The sequence below is a fragment of the Panthera onca genome, chromosome C1 (genome assembly GCF_046562875.1).
Source record: "Panthera onca isolate mPanOnc1 chromosome C1, mPanOnc1 haplotype 2, whole genome shotgun sequence".
NCBI classification, from domain to species: domain Eukaryota; kingdom Metazoa; phylum Chordata; class Mammalia; order Carnivora; family Felidae; genus Panthera; species Panthera onca.
In genome coordinates this window covers 145,314,831-145,326,596 of record NC_138346.1, presented here as the reverse complement: position 1 = coordinate 145,326,596, position 11,766 = coordinate 145,314,831, and the positions used below count along the sequence as shown (strand labels likewise).

The 11,766-nt window shown below is 39.4% G+C and overlaps 1 pseudogene; it reads left to right on the top strand.

Annotated features, from left to right (window-relative positions):
• The first annotated feature begins 11,018 nt into the window (after positions 1–11,018).
• Positions 11,019–11,549, top strand: LOC132670887 (GTP-binding nuclear protein Ran-like; annotated as a pseudogene).
• Positions 11,550–11,766: the final 217 nt, after the last annotated feature.

Genomic DNA, 11,766 nt, shown 5'->3' with positions numbered 1-11,766 from the left:
CAGTGTGCTTGTCAAGAATAGAGAAATATTGGGAAATAATTTTGGGCGCAAGGGGAGCAGGTCAAATAATTAAAAGTCCAGGTTTATGATGCCACATATAATATGGTCCTTGGGGCCCTTTTTCTCTAGAACTCTTGGATTAAATCTGTACGTGATATGTTGTTTCAGGACCATGGAAAAGCTAACATACAGATTAAAGTGGGCATTATAACAAGGAATAACATCTAGTGACTGGGGTGGAGTGGCAGAGGTGCAGGGGAAATACGGGGGTAGATGTTCATGTTTCATTAATGAGAATTTCCAGGTGACTAGAGTGGATGGAGTGAGCTTCTATTACTCCAAATGAATCTGGATCTGGGATAAGAAAAGAAACAGAGATATAAATAAATATGACCACAAAAGTCAAGGTTCTCTGATACTGAAGGATGAGGAGTATCAAGAGAAGAGAGAGAAACTCTCAACAATTCCTGGAAAGGCAGGCCTAGTAGTAGTATTTCATATTCCTTGACCCTGAAATGAAGTAAATTTCAGTCACATGAGCAGCAGCTAATGATAAGCATTGAGCTCATAATCCCAAGAGGTGAAAACAGAAGCAACTTTTTAAAGAGGTAAAATAAATTCATGGATGGCAGGTTCATGAAAGCTAATTAAAGGAAATAATGATTTATGTGGAAATTTTTCATGAGCCTGGGGATTGATGTCATGAAGGATAGCCTTTATCTCTCTGGATTAGACACTCACTGCCATAGTGTCTCCCCACCCAAAAGATGATTGTCTTCTCCTTTTATCTGGGTGACGGACTTCTATCCGTGCTTCACAACCCATCTCAGGTTGCCTTTGGGAGACCATCTGATTCTTACTATTTCCTACATAGTAGTCCAGTCCTTCCTTTTCTCAACTACTTTTCATGTACAAACCTCTATGAAGATCTGTATACCACATTCTGACTTTGTGTTTACTTCTCTCTACCTTGCTTAACTATGGGGACTCATCTGCCACTGGCATTGAGCATGTTCTAAAAGAGAGGCCCAGTGTTTACAATGTTTAAAAAAATTTTTTTTAATGTTTATTTATTTTTAAGACAGAGAAAGAGCTTGAGTGGAGGAGGGGTAGAGAGAGAGGGAGACCCAGAATCCGAATAGGCTCTGGGCTGTCAGCACAGAGCCTAACACGGGGCTCGAACTCACAAGCTGTGAGATCGTGACCTGAGCCCAAGTCTGAAGCTCAACCGATGGAGCCACCCAGGCACCCCTGTGTTTACAACATTTTTAAGCTAAAGGGACAAGATGCAATTTTTTATAGCCATTTTGGATCCAATTCAGTACTTATCTTTTCTGTTGAATGAAATCATTACCTAGACAATCAGTTTGTCCTTATTCTGAATGCTGCGGGGGGGGGGGGGGACGACAAAAACCCTCAATGATTTATTAGAGTTTCTGCAAAAGCTTCCTAATGATACCTCCCAATTGCCTCCCCTCCCCAGTAACCTTCAAAAATATCCTTTTAAAATGCAGGTGGAGTTGTGTCAACCTCTTCTTTCAAAGTTTAGGTGCTCCCCATTGTCAGTAAAGTGAAAGCCTTCAGCACGACACACAAGATCTCTGTACTGCCTTCAGACCTCACCCAGACCTCACCTCACACCACATCCTCTGCTACCACTGCTCCAAGCGTGGGGAGGCACTTAGAGTCCCTTTCTTCTCTCTTGTTCTTCTTTTTCCTTTATCATCTTCCTGGTCTTTCTTCATCCTCTCTTATGGCTGAGTGACAATGTCACCTCAACTCTCCTCTTCTATTTTTTCACCCAGGGACTGGTTGTATCTCCATTTAGCATCTGTTTAGAGAAAAATGCCTTTATGTCCTCTCCCCCACCAGACTGAATTCATGGAGCCTTGAAATCCCTATCACTCTGCCTGGCACCAAGTTGACAATACACTGGTTGTTGCTTTTCACCTCTTACCCTGGAGATACTGTTCAAAGATGTGATACCAAGAGTTCCAAATATTGAGAAGAAGAGGTTAAAAATATTAGGATGAAAACAGACTAAATATCTTCCTATTTAATTTTCCCCTCAAGAGTGAAGGTGAAACAGATGGAAATGCATGGTACTTAAAGGATGTTTCCATAAATTATTCTGTGTAAAAGACACCTAGGAGCCCACTCAGTCATGAGAACTCAGGCCATTCAGCCTTTGTTTTCACTGATTTTTCTGTTACCTTGTAACAGCCAGGCACAAAATAATGCTAATTGGGGAGGCTTATCTAAGGACATCTTATTAAAAAAAAACTAAAAAAGTACCTGGGAAGGTATAAAGGTGATGCTGAAGCCTTAGGAAGGGGAGATAAAAGGTATTATATGTTTGTCAGAAGCAATAGTTGAGCCAGTCCTTAAGCACCCAACAAGAAAATATAGGGCATGATTTATCTTCCAAGATGGCACACCTTCTTCAGTCTGCCTCCTACTATTCAGTAAGTAGGTACAGAAGTAGGTATGGAGTGCCTTGTATGTGGCAGGCATCCTGCTAGCGGTTGGGGAAACCACCCCATCTCTACTCCCGGGACCCTGTGGTCCAGAAGAGGAGGCCTTGTGATGTAGTTACAAGAGGAGAGTGCTGTGAATTGCGAGAGGTGCAGAGCAGAGGAGGGTGTGTGCACCCCTGTTGAGTGGGTCTGAGAAGGCTTTGTGAGTACACTTGAGTTGTATCTTGAAGGATGAGTAGGTCTTCACCAATTTCCAGTGGAAGGCATTCCTGGTGAAGGAGATGGCCTGGGCTAAGGCACAAGGCAGTGAAAACTCATGGTGCTATAGCGAGTAGACTCCACGAGCATTTGTATCATGTTACCTCATTTTTTAGAACATAAACTTTGGGACTGAATCCCTTTCCCTAGGGAATTGCTGGTTTGGAGCATGAATGTGGATCTAAGTGTGCCTTATTCCTACATCTTTAGAAGTTGAGCTGCTCTATGCACCTGGTTTTAGAGGGGTCTCCCACTCTTAACCAAGGTTAGAGCTTTCTTAGACATTCTCATTCTTACTAACCAGCATTCTTGGAAGTAGAGTTGGACAGGTAGAACTTGGGACTACCAAATACAGGGGGCTGATTCACTCATTGAGCATCCTCTCTAATGTTCCTTGGGGGAATGCAACCATTGGACTGTGCCACAGGGTAGCAAGGGAAGGGACCTGCAGCTGTGTGTGGTTTGCCTGCTTGAGATCCATTCTGCCTCTATTCTAGAAAGTTCTATTACTTGCTTTAGTTCTTTAGGTGTGCTATCCAGTTGACTAATTCTGAAATGTTGGGCGATACTATAGAGAACTCTTTTTTTCATGTTTATTTATTTTGAGAGAGAGAGAGAGAGCACGCACCAGCATGGGGAGAGTCAAAGAGGTGAGAGAATCCTAAGCAGGTTCCACGATGTCAGCATAGAGCTCGACACAGGGCTCTATGTCATGAACTGTGAGATCATGACCTAAGCATCAAAATCAAGAGTCAGACGTTTAACCCATTGAACCACCCTGGAGAACGTTTGATTGGTGGCTGGGGACTTTGGTCCTACTGTTGAGTTGTTGTTTTGGTCAATTGCAGGCCTTTTGAGTAGGGCAAGTTGGCATAGAGAATTAGGATATTTCACTCGAGTGGTCCAAACAGAGGTAGGAAAGAGATACAAGAGAGAAAAGGGGCTGGATTCTCACAGGTATTGCCTCATTGCTGTGTCTCACTTTCTTGCTTCCCCTTAGACAATGCTTTCGTTAAATCACTACCACAGTGAGTTAATTATGAAAAGCCAGAAGGGTCTTTTCTCTTCTTCCCTTCACATTTGGATAAAACATCTGACTCTATAACATTATTATTTTTTTATTATATGTATCTTGTGGCAGTTATCTGTCATCAAGATTAAATTTGATCTGTGGACAAGTACCCTAATAAATGGGCTGATGAATTGTTCCTGACATTTTGAGTGAGCAAGCTCCTTTTTGGGCTGGGCATGTGTTCATCGGCTGAATATGAATTCTATACCCAGCACACCCTGCGAATCTGGCTTAATCTGTAAAAAGAGTGGGGAACCACGTCCTCAAAGTAGCAGGGCTAGAAGTGGCAGGGCCCCTGCACATGATGGTACAGGTTGGGCATTGCAAAACTCTAGGGGGAGCCATTTGCACATACGATTTAAGTGGCACCCATTAGGATTAATTACATTGCAGTCTTTTTCTCCCAGGTTTTATAGTTCTTGAGCCACCTTTTCAGTTATATCTCCCCTCACTTCTATTTTTTCCATCCTTCTTCATCCATTCCTAAGGCCACTTGGGGGTTTTACAGATTTGTACATATTTAGTATTATATTTGTCAGGATAGGCCAGGTTATGCTGCAGTAACCAATAGTTTCACAATCTCAGAAGCCTAAATAACAAAGATTTATTTCTTGCTCACTCTTCATGTCCATTGTAGGTTGGCTGTGGGCTCTGCTCCCAGTCATCCTCAGATCCAGGGAGAGAGACATTCATTACTCCACATAGGGAAAAGGGAACCAGGTGAACCACACAGTGATTCTTAAAGCTTCTGTTTACATATCAGTGGTCAAAGAAGTTTAGACAGCTATGAAAGAGCAAGGAAACCTAACCTTATCATATGTCCCAAAGGATGAGACCCAGAGCATCTGGGAACAACCCTAATGACTGCCATGGGTGTAGTGAAGAGGGTAGTAGGATCATGGACTTGGAGCTCTGTCCACCACAGGTTTGAATCCTGATTCTGCTTCTTGTTTCATGCTTAATAAGTTGCAAACAAATTACATTATCTCTCTGCACCCCAGTTTCCTCTCTGTATAATAGAGACAATAATAGTATTTTCTTGGGAATAATGGTCATCCAGTGCCAGTTACATAGTAGGGTAACCAACAAATTTCTCTTATGCCCCCCTACCTCACTCTCCACCTGGGGTCCCCTGTGGTGCCAGTGCTTTGTGTTAGTCTGTTGAATAAGGGGGGAAACTCCCCCCATCTTCCAGGCAGCAAACAAGAAAGCCCTGGTGACATTTGCCAAAGCTCATGAAAATAGCTATTAGGAAGGCAAACTGTGCTTAGAAAAATATTAATTGGACTTTAAGCTCATTAGGAATTAAAAACAGCAACAAAAATGTTCACCTTTAGCATAAAGGAAAAAAAATCCTTGAGAGCCACATAGCCTCCCCTAAAATGCGTAGCTAACTGACCCTCTGTAAATGCCCAGAGGGTTCTCTTTGCTTGGCTACCGAGGTTCAGGACAACACAGCAGACGCAAGTGACTTCAGGATACCTTTCATGCTTGGCAGGCGTCCCCATTTTATTTATGATATCAAAGCTGCAACGCTGTGTTCTCTTCTGCGGAAGACATAAAAGAGATTCAGAAGTCATCCAAATCATCTTGTAATTAATGTTACCATGCACGCCCAGGACATTAAAATGTTAACAGTGTTAGAATCGTGTGCTTTGGAATACCGAGTGAGGGCTTTATTAGAGAGAAATGCTCAGCAGATGTCATCCACCCTAATTGAGGACATCAGGGTGCCTGCTGCTCGTTCTTATCAGTGGTGCAGAGGGTTTTTTTTTAATTTATTCATTTTCTTTACTGCTAGAATCTGCTCTCATTATTAGACTATCTTGTCACTCATTTGCATTTCAAGTGCTGGGACTGGGGGGGGGGGGTAGCAGCTATCTGCCTTAGAAGAACACTTCAAGGGTTACTCTATCAAATAGCAGCACAGTAGCACAGTGAATCTGACATCTGGGTTATCTTATTCCCAGATGCTCTGTGGTGTCATTAGCAGGATTAATCTTAGCTTTAATTTCATAATGATTCTTATTCTAATATATGTGAATGAACACAAAGTCTCTTGACTCATTATCACCAATTTACCCAAGATATGTAATCAGGCTCTTACATTCACCAACATTTATTTTTGCTAATACATCTAAAATTGTAGATTAAGCAAATACAGTTAGTTCCAGCTGAGTGAATGCCTACCGAGGTAGCACTGTAGTATTTATGTTTTAATTAAAGGACATTAATGGTGTTGTTTTTAAATATGTACTGACCAAAAATGTGTTCATGGGGAACGGTAATGTCGTTGTTCGAGCAGCGTCCGGCTGTAAAATTAGTCACAGCAGCATTACATTAGAAGCCATTACCCACTTCTTTTGCAAATTATTGAAATTCCCTCTGTTAATTATGTTTTTAACCTTTATAAATAAGATGGAAGTACGTAGCCTCGATTCCAAACAACTCTGCTCCCCTAAGGAAACAGCACAGCGGGTCCTTTCTGGTGAGAATAATTGTAATTATAACAAATTGTAATTTGTGGTTTTCATTCCCGTTCAAGGTGACCATGCCACATCAAATATTGTCACTGTCAGCTCATGACTCAGAGTAGCCAAAAGGCCATTTCCCCTCTCATTTGACACTAAGTTTCGTAATGGCCTTAAAGGGGGCAGGCAGGGCGGGAGGACAAGACGGGGATGCTCTAGCAAATTCCAGATCTCTCTTCACTTACTTCAACACTGGACTAACTTTTTTCATTTACCAGCTGTTGTCACCCAGCAGCATGTAGTGGTTTATTATTGATGGATAAAATGTTCAAACATTTAAAGAAATGAAAGTCAGCTTTGCATTTTTAATTAATTAATTAAAAGTACTGTAAATGCCAGCTTGTTAATTGCTTTGCACCTGCAAGCCAACACAGGTTTTGTGCACTCTTTCTTTGAATATTAAATTTTTTCTCGCATGTCTTTATAATGCTTGGGAAGTCTCTCCAGCAAACATATTAGTAAAGAGTAAATATTGAATCTTAGACAAAACTCATGGCTTCATCTTTCACTGTACCCAGAATAGGATTTAAAGGAGGATTTAGATTTCCAAGGCTTCTAATTAAGTAGTGATAATCAGGCTTTCTGCTGAGGGTCACTTCCTGGGAGTAATTTGAGTTATTAAAATGCATGTTTTTGTTTGTTCTGCTTTGTGAGCTAAAACTGATCCCTTTTAATATAGCAGCAAATATGCAAATTGGTGTTTCATTATATTGTGCAATTTATGGCAATCTTCTCTAATTTACTAAAAGGTCAGGAGCCTGACCTTGTCATTCAAAAATTTTTTTTCCTGGTAAAGCTAAACTAATTATGTGGATTTTTTTTTTTTTTTAATGAAACTCTGAAAGTGTGCAGCATGGTAAAGAATGTGACAAATTTAACTTTCACTTAGCTCTTATATTCATCAAGATGGCCTTCAGTTTTGTGTCGATCCCGGTAACAAAGAGTAGGTGATCTCAATTGTGAATTAGGAATCAGTTGGTTTTAAATGCTGCACAGGTAAAAAGACAGAACTTAAAAACAATTCTTGTGCTTCAGAAAAATGTCACAACTGGAATAGCTTAGTTTTACTGAAATAATTAGTGCATACATGCTTTAAATTGTCATTGGCCAGAAAATATTAAAAAGAACTATCATGAACTCAACAGCAAGTTTTTTGTTCAAAAGACTTACCAATATTTATATTATTTTGTTCTTTATTGATGCCAAATATGCTTTAACTTTTTTTTTGTTGTTTTACAGGGTTTTCACTTTGACCAGGAGAATTTTTATCTCAAATGTTTTTAAATCCTTATGAGGACAAGTTGGTACCATTGACCTATTTACTTTTAAATTATAGTCATTCTCACACATTAGTCTGAATAAGAGTCACTTGGATTTCTTGCTCAACTGTAGATTCTAAGGTCTCATCTCCTCAAAATTCTGGTTCAGTAGGTCTGGGATTGGCTTCTGGTAATCTGCATTTTATTCAAGTGGCCTGTCGTCTATACAGGTGACCCTTGGACAACATGGGTTTGAAATGTGTGTATATTTGTGGGTTTTTTTTTTTAATGAATACAGCATAGTACTGTAAATGTATTTTCTCCTCCTCGTAATTTTATTTTTCTTTCTTTTTTTTTTTTTTTTTTTTTTAAAGAGAGAAGATGCAAGTGAGCGAGGGGCAGGGAGAGAGAGAGAGAGAGAGAGAGAGAGAGAGAGAGAGAGAGAAGTGGGGCTCACCCGAAGCAGCAGCACTCATACTCACATGAAACAGGGCTCAAGCTCACCCGATGTGGGTCTTGTACTCCCAAACTGTGAGATCATGACCCAAGCTGAAGTCAGATGCTTAAAGACTGAGCCATCCAGGTGCCCCTTCCTTACAATTTTCTTAACATTTTCTTTTCTCTAACTTTTTTTATTGTAAGAATACCATATATAAAACAGAATGTACAAAATATGTGTTAATAGATTGTGTTATTGATAAAGCTTCAACAGTATGCTATTAGTAGTTAAATTTTGGGGGAGTCAAAAGTTATATATGGACTTTTGACTGTGCAGAGTGTTGGCACCTCTAACCTCCAAATTTTTTAAGGCTCAACCATACTTTGTAAAGAATTCATAGAAGTTTGACTCTTCTCCATCCAATACACTCATTTGCTTAATATTCATTACATATATATGGAGATTTCTTGAATGAATAAAGGAATAAATAAACATGTATTATATGCCATGCATGACCATTGCCCTTAAGGAGTTAGCTAGTAAAACACATGTATAGATGGTTATAAGGCAACATTAAAGAAATTGGAAGTGAAAAATCTTTGGGAACATAAAGGAGGAATAAATTATTTATAATTGGGGGACATTTAGCAAAGGAGACTATATTTAGACTAGGAAGCATGAGAGTTTTCCTCTAGGTGGAGAAGGTGGGAGAAAGACCATACTGACGAAGGAGGAGTTTGAACAAAGGTCCAGAGATGGGATCATGCATGGTGTGTTCAGGGGAGGGTGAGCAACCTAATATGACCACAGCCCTTGTTGTGTCTTGCATTAGAAGTGGGAATAAAGCTCCAAAATGTCCTGAGATCAGATTTTGCAGGACCTGGAATATTTCAATGCTGAGCATTTGGGGTTTTGTTGGGTGGGCAGTGAGATATCAGTGTCAATTTTAAAGTGAGGGACTGACCTGATTAATTCTGTGTGTGGCAACAATTTGGACAGAAACAATTAAAGACAGGAAGAAGTGGTAAGAGGCTACTCATAGTCCATAGAAAGAAACTAAAGTCCTGGCAAAGATAATGGAGATGGTGGACTGGATTCAAGAGACAAACATAACTTGGCAATAAGTTGGATTTGAGGTGGGGTTAAATTTGAAGGAGGAGTGAAGGGAAGGGAATTTGGTGTCCAAGTTTCCAGTTGAGTAACTGTGGATAGTGACATGATTGACCAAGTCAGGCAATGGAGGAAGAGAAACATTATTGGTGGAAATAAAGCTTTTGACTTAGAAGCTTGCTTAGAAAGTGTGTTTGAAGACTGGTTGTGCTGGGCAGCTCTAGGAAGCTTCTAAGTAAGGCACAATCTCAGACTTCTATCCCAGATATACTGAATCAGAATCAGCACTCTTATGCCATCCCCAGGCGATTCATATGCACATGAAAATCTGAGAAGCACTGGTAGAAGAACGTACAAAGTCTGTTGTTGGGACACAATCATTCTAAAGGACTCCATACCAAAAAGGGCTTTGTGGTTATTTAAGTTTGGGGGAGGCTCTATGTGATAACCCATATGATCACTATTGTTGGAGATTCAAAAACTATAAGTTATACGTTCTACTTCTGAAAGCAATATTACCCTATATGTTAACTAGAATTTAAATAATAACTTGAAAACAAAGAACAAACGAAGCCCAAAGTTAGTAGAAGAAAGGAATAACAAAGATCAGAGCAGAAATAAATGAAATAGAGACTAACAAGACAACAGAAAATATCAATGAACCCAAGAACTTGTTCTTTGAAGAAATAAACAGAATTGACAAACCTTTAGCTAGACTCACCAATAAAAAGAGAGGAAATAAGATCAGAAATGAAAGAGAAAATGCTACAATTGATACCACAGAAATACAAAGGATCATCAGAGACTACTATGAATAATTGTATGCCAGCAAATTGTACAACCTAGAAGAAATGGATAAATTCCTAGAAACATGGGACTTTCCAAGTCTGAATCATGAAGAGTTAGAAAATCTGGTCAATTAAGAGTAAGGAGATTGAATCAGTAATTTAAGAACTTTCTACAAACAAAAGTCTAAGACCATACAGCTTCACTAGTGAATTCTACTAAATGTTCAAAGATGAATTAATACCAATCTTCTCAAACTCGGCTAAAAAAATAGAAGAGGAAGGAATGAGACCAGCATTATCCTGATACCAAAACCAAACAAAGACACAAGAAAAGAAAATTACAGGTCAATATCCCTGATGAACATAGATGCAGAAAATCCTCAACAAAATATTAGCAAACCAAATTCAACAATACATTAAAAGGATTAAACACAATGATGAAGTAGGATATATTCTAGGGATTCAAAAGTGGTTCAACACCTGCAAATCAATATGATACACTACATTAACAAAATGAAGATAAGAATCATATAACCACTTGAATAGATGCAGAAAAAGCATTTGACAAATAGCAATTTATGATAAAAACTCTCAACAAAGCAGGTATTGAGGAGATGTACCTCAACATAATGAAGGCCATTGATGACAAGCCCACAGCTAACATCATACTCAATGGGGAAAAGCTGAAAGCTTTTCCTCGAAGATCAGAATCAGGACAAGAATGCCCACTTTTGCCACTTTTATTTAATATGGTATTGGAAGTCCTGGCCAGAGAAGTTAGGCAAGAAAAAGAAAAGACATCTAAACTGGAAAGAAGTAGTAAAACTCACCATTTGCAGATAACATGATACTCTATATAGAAAACCCTAAAGACTCCACCCCAAAACTGTGAAAACTGATAAATGAATTTGGTAAAGTTGCAGGACACAAAACCAATATAAAGAAATTGCTTCCATTTCTACATACTAACAATGAACCATCAGAAAGAAAAATTGAGGAAACAATCCCTGGTATAATTACATCAAGGATAATGAAAAACTGCTCGGTCAGATGGGCCGGAGACCCTTCTGGGAGCAACAGCATGATGCTTGTCCAAGGAGAACCCCAAGTCCGGTTCAAACTTGTATTGGTTGACAATGGTGGTACTGGAAAAACTATGTTCATGAAATGTCATCTGACTGGTGAGTTTGAGAAATATGCAGCCATATTGGGTGTTGAGATCCATCCCTTTGTGTTCCATGACAATAGAGGACCTATTAAGTTCAATATATGGAATACGGCTGGTCAGGGGAAATTTGGTGGGTTAGAGAGATGACTGTTACATCCAAGTCCAGTGTACCATTATAATGTTTGATGTAACATCAAGGGTTTCTTACAAGAACGTGCCTGACTGGCATAGAGATCTGGTACAAATATGTGAAAACATCCCCATCGTGCTGTGTGGCAACAAAGTGGACATCAAGGACAGGAAAGGTACGGCAAAATCTTCCACCATAAGACCAACCTTCAACACTATGACATTTCTGCCAAAAGTAACTACAATTTTGACCAGCCCTTCCTGTGGCTTGTTAGAAAACTAACAAGTGGAACATGTGTTTCATCTATGGGTTGCTGAAGGAGAAGAATGGGCTTCGGAGTGAATGTGACAGTGTATACCCTCATTTTTTGAACCTGCATATTTAGCTGTTTTGGAACACAATTGTTTCCTTTCTGAGTTTCAAATATAAGACTGCTGTAGTCACATCACAGTATCCAGTGGTGAAATCTCATTTGTCACTGTCCTTTCCATTTCTTTTAATTTAGAATTAGAATAAAGTTGTATTTCAAATATC